General features: G+C 37.1%; 1 long non-coding RNA gene across 2 annotated transcripts; it reads right to left on the bottom strand.

Moving 5' to 3' along the window:
- Positions 1–6,649: 6,649 nt before the first annotated feature.
- On the bottom strand, positions 6,650–10,218 carry LOC129449178 (uncharacterized). Of its 2 annotated transcripts, XR_012368437.1 has the most exons (4): positions 10,011–10,218; positions 8,007–8,081; positions 7,591–7,740; positions 6,650–7,052 (listed from the first exon to the last, which is right to left on the bottom strand). It is a non-coding gene; the product is annotated as an uncharacterized lncRNA (long non-coding RNA). The 2 variants fall into 2 exon arrangements; XR_012368436.1 differs by lacking the exon at positions 10,011–10,218 and having other exon boundaries at positions 8,007–8,311.
- Positions 10,219–10,614: the final 396 nt, after the last annotated feature.

The raw sequence follows: 10,614 nt of genomic DNA, 5'->3' as shown, positions 1-10,614 counted from the left end.
GTAAGTACACAGGGCTTTTAGCTTTGGGCGTACAGGAGGTTACACCAGGCTTTGGGCGTACAGGAGGTTACACTGGGCTTTAAGCTTTGGGCAGACAGGAGGCATACAGGTGAGTATTCAGGTAAGTTTGACTTACGGGCAAGCGGGTGGGCGCATATACAGGACTTTAGCCCTTTGAGGTTCAGACGGGTGGAGGAGACGTGTGTGTACACAACCAAATCCTTGTTTTCCACTTGCAGGTAGACGTACGAAGGCCACCCAGGCGTTCACCTCCCAACACTCAGTGGAAACAGTCCCACTTCGTTACGAGCCCTTAGCTCAGGACCTGCAAGTTGGTAGTAGAGAACACACATTTTCATTCACTATTATTAACTCCGATGGACATACCGCAAGGGATACGACACCTCTTTACACAGGCAGGAGCAGCAGAGGGGAACACAGGGGGGTGGTGCTGCAGCTTTTGAAACGAACACACGGGCCCAAAGGCGGTGGCAAGGAGGTAGAGACAAAGCGGTGTGTAAGTAGAGATGGGAGTTCTTCTTGTGCAACACGCTGCTGGGGGGAGGCCAACCGCCTCAGATCTCCTTCGCTGCAGGCAGCGGGGCAGAGCGTTTAAGCAAAAGCTGGCATCTGGAAGCACTCAACAGGTGAATAGTTATGCACAACGACAGCCAATGGATTGTCCAGCACAATAGGTAAACACAAGCTCTACCTCTTTTGACACCAGGCACAATAAGCAAAATCAGTCCAGACGAGGAGGAAGGTTGGACGGGTTCCTCGGTCGTGTACGTGTATGAAAACTAGAGCCCGACCGATATGCATTTTTTGGGACCGATGCCGATACAGATATTAGGGAGTAAAAAAAGACAGATAACGATATATCGGCCGATATTCTTTATGTGCATTTTATAGTACAGTACACATATACTACAGTATATTATACTACAATAGGCTACTGTACAGATAATACACTATAAACATTAACAGAATATACTATATATAAATACTTTTTTGCAATGATCACTCTATGATCACACCACAAATGTGGTGATCAAACACTTAAAATGACATTACAAAGATATGTAATATAGGCAGGTGTGTTTTACAAGTTAACAATAAACTTTATTATCCAAAATGATTCTGATATAAGTGCACAAAACAGTAAACTTGACTTATTATAAATAACTTTAAAACACAAACAAAACAAAATACATACAACTTAAATCATTGTCAGTTTTGACAAGAATAATGTTATATTGGGCTTATTTTAAAAAATGAAAACTTATAAAGTCATTGTTTATTAGCTTTACATTAAGTTATGTACTTCACAAAATAATTAGAAACATACCGTTCAGACGACAATGCTTGACTTACTGACAACATACTGATGTAGGCTTATGTTTAATGTACTGCACAACGTTTGTATGACGCGAACCCACAGTGTTCTACCGGGACTTTAAACTTTTATAAAACTAAAGCGTCTGCTCTCCGCCTCTTTTATTTAGCGAGGGTGTAAAGTTGCGCGAGCTTATTTAATCAATTGCTTTGAAATGAGCATGTTTGGTAACAGCACAAGCAGCTGTACTCCCACAGACTGTGCGTCAGTTTATACGCGTTATTTCTCCCGCTTGCGTTTTAAACAACTCGCAAGTGGACAAAAGAGACGGATTAAAAACACCAAAACTAAACGGGAATGTGTCTCTCTCGCCCACTTATAATCCAATCGACCAAAGCGCGTCTTAATACCAGCTGTAAAATGTTGTGAAGAAACCGCGTGACTGCCGCCACCTGAACTGAGAGACTGACTGACTGAAGTGAAGGGGCAGGGGATTGGCTGGTGTCACTCCAGTGAGTGACCTGGGTCGCCATTAGCAACCAGTAGGGCGCGCTCTGCTGGACAAACAAGTACTTACATCTTTCAAAAGCATTTAATGTTTTCTGTAAGGAACGTTCATATCGGCTTCATATCTGCGGCTTATACGCCGATACAGATATATCTGCGACATGCTCATATCGGCCGATAAAATCGGCAAAACGATAAATCGGTGGGGCTCTAATGAAAACGGCTGTCCAACGCCACCACTCGGCTCTTCACACACAGGGCTCTTTGCTCGGCCTAGAATAGGACCACTGACAGACACTGATGACAGCACAGCACTACAATTCTCCAAATGCACACACTTCAATAAAATCACACACCGCAATCCTCCCTCCCGGCCCGGGTTCGGAGTCGTGAAAAGTCAAACGACAGAAACAGGAGGCCAGCACACGAAAGGGTAGAGGCCACGATCCTAAGACTCCTCCTTCTTCTCCTCTGCTAACTCCCACAAACAACAGTGACTCAAAACAGACTGGGTGGTGAATAAACACTTAAAGGGATACTTCACCGATTTAGCATTCAGCTTTGTATCTGTAGAAACCCGGCAGTATTACTGAATGACCATGTTTCCCTCCCTCATTTCCCCCTGAGAGGAGAGATATCTGCATTTTGGTTCTGCAAAAAAGTCCTCCGATGATGTAATATGACGATTTTTGCATCATCGGAGGACTTTTTTGCAGAACCAAAATGCAGATATCTCTCCTCTCAGGGGGAAATGATGGAGGGAAACATGGTCATTCAGTAATACTGCCGGGTTTCTACAGATACAAAGCTGAATGCTAAATCGGTGAAGTATCCCTTTAATGCTGTTACACAGAGACGAACTTGGACGATGGTATTAGCAGAAATAAGGATGGCAGTACAATAACAGAGGGAGTTCCAACGTGTCACACTGATCCTTTAACTGTACAATACCTCACTCTTCATAACAGATGTCCCAGTTATCCGAAGCATGTGTCCAACAGAATAATTCAGTCTCCTCCGTCTCCACTTTCTCCCCTTAGATCCACTTTCTATGTCTTTTCAACATCTCCAGGTCCTTCAAAACACACAATAGGATCACAAACAGCACTGCAGAAATGAATGATCTGTCACTTATCTCTGTGTTAGGCTTCTGATTGGCCAAAGTGGCTTTACGATTTGAGTTATATCACCCCCTGCTGGTGTGGCATGCTCTTGACAGCGCATGATCACGTGTTTTACTCAACTAGTCCTTTACTGAACAATGAAAATTTTATCATAATTTACTCACGCTCATGTTTTTCTAAACACTTATGAGTTTCTTTACTCTGTTACACACAAATATTTTGATAAATGATTGTAAGCACACTGTTGGCAGTACTTATTGACTGCCATGTTATTTGTCTACTGTGGAAATCATGGGAACACTCTAAAAAATATTGGGTTGTTTTTAACTCAGGGCTGGGTAACTATTGGACATAACACATTTCTGGGTTAAAATTGGTTAACAATAACCCAGCAGTTGGGTAAAAACAACCCATTATTTGAGTGTATAAAAATATATAAATTATTAATAAATATATAAAAAAATTCAAATATTGTAAGTACTTTCACTTTCTATTAAAAGAAATTATATATATTTATGTATTATAAAATGCTTAATGTATAATTAAGAAATGTAACCTTGGACCTTGCAAGCTTAAATATAACATTATTGTATTATTATTGTACAGCTTGAAAAAATGAAATTAAAAATACAAGTATTGCAAACTGGAAAAGTTTGGAGCAAGATCAAATGAGTTTTCAGAAGTCACTGTGTGGCATTTATTTGAAATAAAAATAAAGTTTTATTCTTTTTTTTTATTAAACGTTTAACGTTCTGTGACGTTTTATTTATTTATTATTGTAAAGCTGCTAGAAAAACAATACAAAGTGTAAAAAAGCTGTGTATATTTGAAATAAAATTGAATAGAGATGTTTATTCTGCATCCCCAAAGTATCACTTTTGTACCATGATCAAATGTCATTCACAATCATTTTAATCATCTTTTAAACAAAATGACTCACCTAAGATCACCTGACATAAATTACTCAACCTCATCAGACATTATTATACAAGACTCAGACCTGTTATCCTTGCAAATGGAAATAGTAAAAATAATTAAATGGGGGGGGGCAATAATTGTGTCCAGTGTGTATTAAAGAAAAAAACATTCTTATAATGTAATCCCCCTACTTTTAATTGTTTTACTTCAATAACATTTTATTAAAGCTCAAAAGGAGAAACGTAGATTTATTTTCACAGCTTTCTTGGCTCATATTTATCAAGGGGACCAATATTTTTGTCCACAACTCTAGGTCTTCCAAATCTATTTAAAGGGTATACATTTTCTGCGTCCGCGCAGATTTCAAAGTATATTCACTTGAGCTTCATGGCTGCTACACGCGGATGGCCGTGTTTAACACGTACATGCAATACAAGGATTTGTTGTTTTAATTATTACTCTACTATCCAATTCATTCAATTTTATTTATATAGCGCTTTTCACAATTTGGTAATTTTGTTTTGTAACTTTACATAATAGATGCAGTGAAAAGCACAGAAAATCGACAGATAGCACAACATAATACACGATAGCACAAGCAGCTAAAATTACTGCGGCTATAAATCAACATTATAAGCAAACGTAATACTAATGTAACGTATAGAAGTTAAGCCCAAAAAGGCTGCCTCCCCGGGTTGAAAAACCCCCTAAGAGAAAAAAAACCCCGGATTTTAAGCCAGGGAAGTAAAAAAAATCCTAGGAAGAAAACCCTTGGGAGATATATATATATAATATATAATATATATATATATATATATATACATATATATATATTTTTTTTGTGGGCCCAGGGCGAGTATATGTATGGGGCCCCCCATATGAGCTTTAAAACAGAAACAGAACTCGTTTGACTAAGGCCAGAGGCCCCACTGCCGTCGTTAATACTAACGTACAGTGGCAAACGGTTCTGTATGACATACTATTTTTAAGATCATGGGAAAAGGCCAAAATTGCAAACCGACCATATTTGGCAATTAAGACTCAATCGACAACCAATTCAAAGTTTCAGCATATTACTAAAGAGTATTAATGACATTTACCATGCTTTGGAGTGTTGATGAAAAAGGTTTTAATTTATTCATTAATTAATTTATTTATTAGGTTGTACAAGCTAGCTATGGGAAGATAAGTACCATTACAAAAAAAAATATGTAAATGCCTTGTTAAAGAGAAAAGTTTTAAGTCTAGATTTAAAGTTATCTACTGTCTCTGATTTTCGGACGTCGGTTGGTAAATCATTCCATAGCTTAGGGGCTAAGTAGGAAAAGGATCTGCCACCTTTAGACACTTTTGATATTTTAGGGATAATTAAGAGGCCATAATATTTAAGTGATTTCTTGATTGCTTTATCAGGTGTAATAAATCATAGTTATACTATGTTTTAAATGGGGGGGGGGGTAAGGGCAGCACTGATTTGCGACATTTACAGTACATAAAAAATTTTGGATAGGTGAAGAAAAGTAGCAGATCCACCATTGCAAACAAAGTTTAGAACAAACGACAAGAAAACAAACAGCAGGAATCAAACAATATGGTGACGAAAATGCTCCACAGCTTTCTGTTCTTGGAAAGAGTTAAAATAAAAGATGATGGTGGGTGTGCAAATGCTTGCCTTTGTGTTATTGTTATCGTGAAGTATCCTGTCTTAATATTTTCGTGTGCATACGCTGTTGTACACAGACTACCCTCCTGAAGTTGAAAATGGCGTTATGCGGAGGGGGCGCGTACACGGACAGCCTTATTATACCTTTGGCTTTGACTTTTCATACAGATGGTCCATGAAAATCATTGTTTCATGACTCTGTCTACTTACAGTCACAGGACGATTTGTTCCCTATCACGATACTTTATTAGACTTACAAAAAATCAAGATCAAACAATACAACACGATTTTGACATTGTTTATTAATGGCTCTGCACAACGTGACACAAACAGGCCAAAACAGAGCAGAGTTTGCTGTTACCAATTTTGAAACATTTTTCTTTCTAAACCCGCCACCCCCTTATCCCCCCCCCCCCCCATTTAAAACATAGTATAACTATAACTTAAATAGGACCTGCCTGACAAAGTGAAGTATACCAAAAAAATCCTTAAAAGCTATACATCATGTTGTGATCCAAAGAACTTCAGGAACAATTGAGAAAGTAATTGAGGGCTATCTGCTGGAAAAGGTTAAAGCCATTTCTAAAGCTTTGGGACTCTAGCGAACCACAGTCTGAGCCAGGGCCGTGCAGAGACCATTGGAGGGACAGGTGCTCAAAGAATAAAAAGGGCACTTTGCTCGCTGACACGCAAGCACACAACTGAAACAAATAATAAAGTAATACAGAATAGAAAGATGATAAGTCTAACGTTTTTCTTTATTTTCCTTGCAAATAGAGTGAGACAGAAAAATCTATATAGACTGAGTTTTATATCTATATATTTATGCATTTGGCAGCAGCTTTTATCCAAAACGACTTACAGTGCATTTCATTTACACTGTAAAAAGAATCCTGTGAAAAATACAGTAACTTGCTGGCAGCAATTAGCTAGTAAGTTGCTGTATTTCATTTCACAGTATTCTTACTGTAAATGTAATTGCAGTAAAATTAAAATTACTGTAAACTCTTTTAAAGTAATAATCACAGTACTGTATTTCATAACTACTACTGTAATAGGGATTACTGCATTTATTTTGTGTACTGTAAAATGAAGACACTGTTTGTCACAAAAATGCCATTTATTTTATCACTTTAAATTACAAAAATTCATAAATTAAAAATAGCATAGCATACATTTTTTGTGTTACATTTTTTCTGTGAACATCTCAAAACTTTTCTGAACATATACATTTTTTTAAATATGTTAACATTTTTCTGTGAATGTTTCATTTAATTTCAACACTTTTCTGAACATACAAAAACACTTTTTTTCTGAACACACAAAACAATCAATATTTATTAAAAAGTTTCTGGTAAATTACAAATGCATAAAAGTTAAATGATTTACATTTACAGCAGGATTTCAAACCTGAATATTGTTTTTCTCCAAGACCTTTTTTTCAGAAATATTATTCTTTTAAATCTGGACATGAACTAGTTGACTTCCTGGGCTGGACTCTACCCTGTAATGAAAGAAATTGACTATTAATGTAAAAGCAAGACAGATGGGTTGATGACATATACATAAAAGTTTACTTCGCAGTGTTTTACTTTTAAATAAACAATTTTAATTTTTTTATATGCTCTGTTGGTGGTTTGTGGAGTTTACAGTTTACAGTTAGTGATACAACAGTGAAATTTATGGTAAATATTTGTTAATTTGTGAATGGAAAAGTATTGTTTCACTCGACGCGCCAAACACATATTTTGAAATGACAAACCACACACATGATGGGCTACATACTGTACATGTTGTGACAAACGCCCTCGAAAAAAGAAGTCACCGGCTGCCACTGTATTAGACTAGCTGTGCTGCTTTTCTACCTTTTGCATGGCGAGTTGAATTAAACGTTTGATATTTAACAATAGCACAACTGTTCATTTAAAAAAAAACACTTTAAGAAGTATTTTACTAATCGGGTAGTTGGTTAAAGAATGAGTACTCAAATATTTGTTCCCATTCTTAGTCAAAACTATATAAAAAAACAAATAAGTGCTTACCTCTGGATAAATCCCAATGTAGTGGCTGCCTCATACATAGTATGACGCAAAAAGGCTAGAGCAGAAGTGAAATCACAACGGTCACTCAATTGGAGGAGAACTCAGCACTCGATGGAAAGCATCCATTTTTTGCCCTCAGATTGGACTTTCCTAAAAAATATTAAATAAAAGTTGACATTGCACAGTATTCAATGTGATATGGTTTACTATTTTACATAAGCAAAATTAATTGAAAACACTAGCCCTACATAACTACCTCTTTCTTTCCTATTAGATCAATAACCACTAGAGAATTTTGGAATATACGTGCAAGATGACATAAAACTTTGTTCACACAGTGACTTGATACAAATACGCTTTATAGATGAAGTAACCCCTAAAATTGGCATCTATTATGTTGAGTGCTGGGATCATACCGAGCATGATGAGCCTTGGAGTGCTTAGCATGGAAATCTGGGCCTCAGCATCTGCTTACTGTAGGTGGAAGTTTCCTGTAACACAAAATAAACAAACAAAAAAATAACTTTTAGAAATCACAAGTACAATATTCATAAGAGTAAAAGTGTGTCAATACTGTACAAAAATAACTTGCATCAACCAAGAGAAAAACAGCTTCTTCCTGTTGCATGGTTTCTGTGCACTTTAACATGTTTGATATATTAATTTATACAACAGTTCTTTCTGGTTCTCGAATCTGATTGGCTAAGAGCTATGCGATATTCTACTGATAACGGCACTGTAACCGCTTCACCTTTCGTATCATTCCGCCACCTAGTGAATGGAGGTCCTTTAAACAGCCTCATGAATGGAAAAACTGCACGCAAACACGGACAAACACAGACGCGCCATCTCATTAGTTCACTAGCTCGTTAGGGTTGCTGCGGTGACAGAATTTTCCCACCGGTTAATCAGCACGTGACAAATCCGATGATACCGATATCACCGTGTGGGAGGGGCTTATAAATGCTCATGCAGACGTGCGCATTTTACTTTCACTTTTGAATCACGCAACTGTTTAAATGCAGCGCTTGCATACGCCCGGCCCAATAAATATTATGACAAAAACGAGTAAGACCATTCAGTTGTAAGTGTTTGCTCTCTCTAACGAAACTAAATGATTTAATTACAAGAAAAATATCAAAACGTTGGTGAAAGACGGTGTCGCGGTGGGCAAGTGATCTAAACGGTGAGAGGCTGAAGCACCAGTAATCACCGTTTCACAGACTATCGCGACAAGCCTATAGCTCGTAAATCAGTCTGTGAATCCCAATCGGAAGCGACTATTCCGTCAAAGATCAGTGACTTCCATGTAATGGGACCCTCAGTGTATGTAGATAAAAAGTCTCGTTCTAAGTTAATAAACACATAACGGTTCATTATGAAAGGTCTTTATACACCCCTGATCATATAGTTTTGTATATTATTTTGCATTTCTGTCAAGAGATCCTTCTAAAAATTGCACACTGCACCTTTAATGGGAGAAATGTCTTGTCACATCGTGTGGACGATTAACACTTGGAAAGAGGAATGTAAACTATTTTTTTCTGAAGCAATATCTCTTATCAGAACGCGAAAACACCGTGGAACTGCAGGTAAGCACCGCAGCTTTTAAATGTGGACATTGATCATTTATTTTATCGTGACGTGACTATTAAAACATGTTATGAGATATTGCCACTGATATATTTATAAGCAGCATGCAAAAACATCTCTCTGACACTGATAAATAACCGTTTTATATAGTACTGACAAGAACAAGGTGTAATAATAATCGAGTGCTCGTATCGCGTTAAGAATAAATGGGAAAGCATAGTAACATTGTAAAATTATAGTTTTATTAACTTTCACCTCGCGCCAAAACAATAACAAACACAAAAGACACTAAATATGAATAAGAAAACGATTAATAGTTTCATTATGACACCAAATACTGCTGATTTGATCTCATTTTGACGATCATAAACAAACAAGGCCAACATGAGAGCCAGGGAATATCTGTCAGAAATTAAGCCCAGAGAGGGCGGTGGTCAGCGGGGCGAGTGAACACTGATGTCCGCTCATGCTTTGGTTCTCATTCGTACCGAATCTCACTAAGCAAACGTTCAAATAGGCGCTATCTTTACCAATCAACTGCAGATTTAAATATAATACATATACATTCTCGACTGAACTAGTCCTAAAACTACACTTTGTGACCAAGAAACGGTAAAACAATCGTGAAATTATGAAAAATGTGTGTTATGCTTTCTTTCGAATCGGCCCGCTCCGTTTCCTCAGGCAGCAACGTAAGCGAGCAAGACAAAAAAAACGTGAGATTTAAACGAATATCGCGCCAATAAATACAAAAATACACACTTTTAAATTAATTTTGGTTCACAATGCTAACGCTATAATTAAATTAAAGACTGGATAAGTCTTACCTCATTTCTCCTCAGCTGCGTTTTCTTTCAGCTCGAGAGACTGGTTTCAGCCTGCGGAGGTCGCACTCGCATACGTCATCAACCCTGGTTTATTTAAGTTAACTGAGCATTAGATTCGCAAGTCATAAGCATATTAAACAATTTACTATTAACTAAGAATAACAGTCAACTTTATAATTGTTAATATTCTGAAACAAGCATTGAGACACGGCCAATTACTATTATTATTACATTATTATCCTTCTCTAAACTAATGACGTTATAAAATGTTGCGAAACTAGAAAATATATCGAAATCATGCAGAATTATATATTTGTGGTAATAAAATTACAAAATGCACACACAAGACGGTGAAGTGTGCTGCTCATTCTCTCTCGGTGCACTCTTAAAGTTGAACAAACAGACTTTACAAGAGTAAACTTTGGAATTAAATTAGCAAATTTACCTTTCTGAAGTAAAAATTCAGATGAAAGTGTGGAATCTTGTAGCTTTCCTTGGCTGAAGAAAAAAATCCTTTAGAAATTGCTGTATTGTGATTCACAGGAAAAATATTTTTACTGTAGAATTTACCCGCCGTTGAAAAAAGACCATGATGCTTTGCAGA

This window comes from Misgurnus anguillicaudatus, unplaced genomic scaffold (genome assembly GCF_027580225.2).
Source record: "Misgurnus anguillicaudatus unplaced genomic scaffold, ASM2758022v2 HiC_scaffold_29, whole genome shotgun sequence".
In the NCBI taxonomy this organism is placed as follows: Eukaryota; Metazoa; Chordata; class Actinopteri; order Cypriniformes; family Cobitidae; genus Misgurnus; species Misgurnus anguillicaudatus.
Note: the sequence above shows the minus strand (reverse complement) of the source record. Positions and strands in the feature narration are given on the sequence as shown.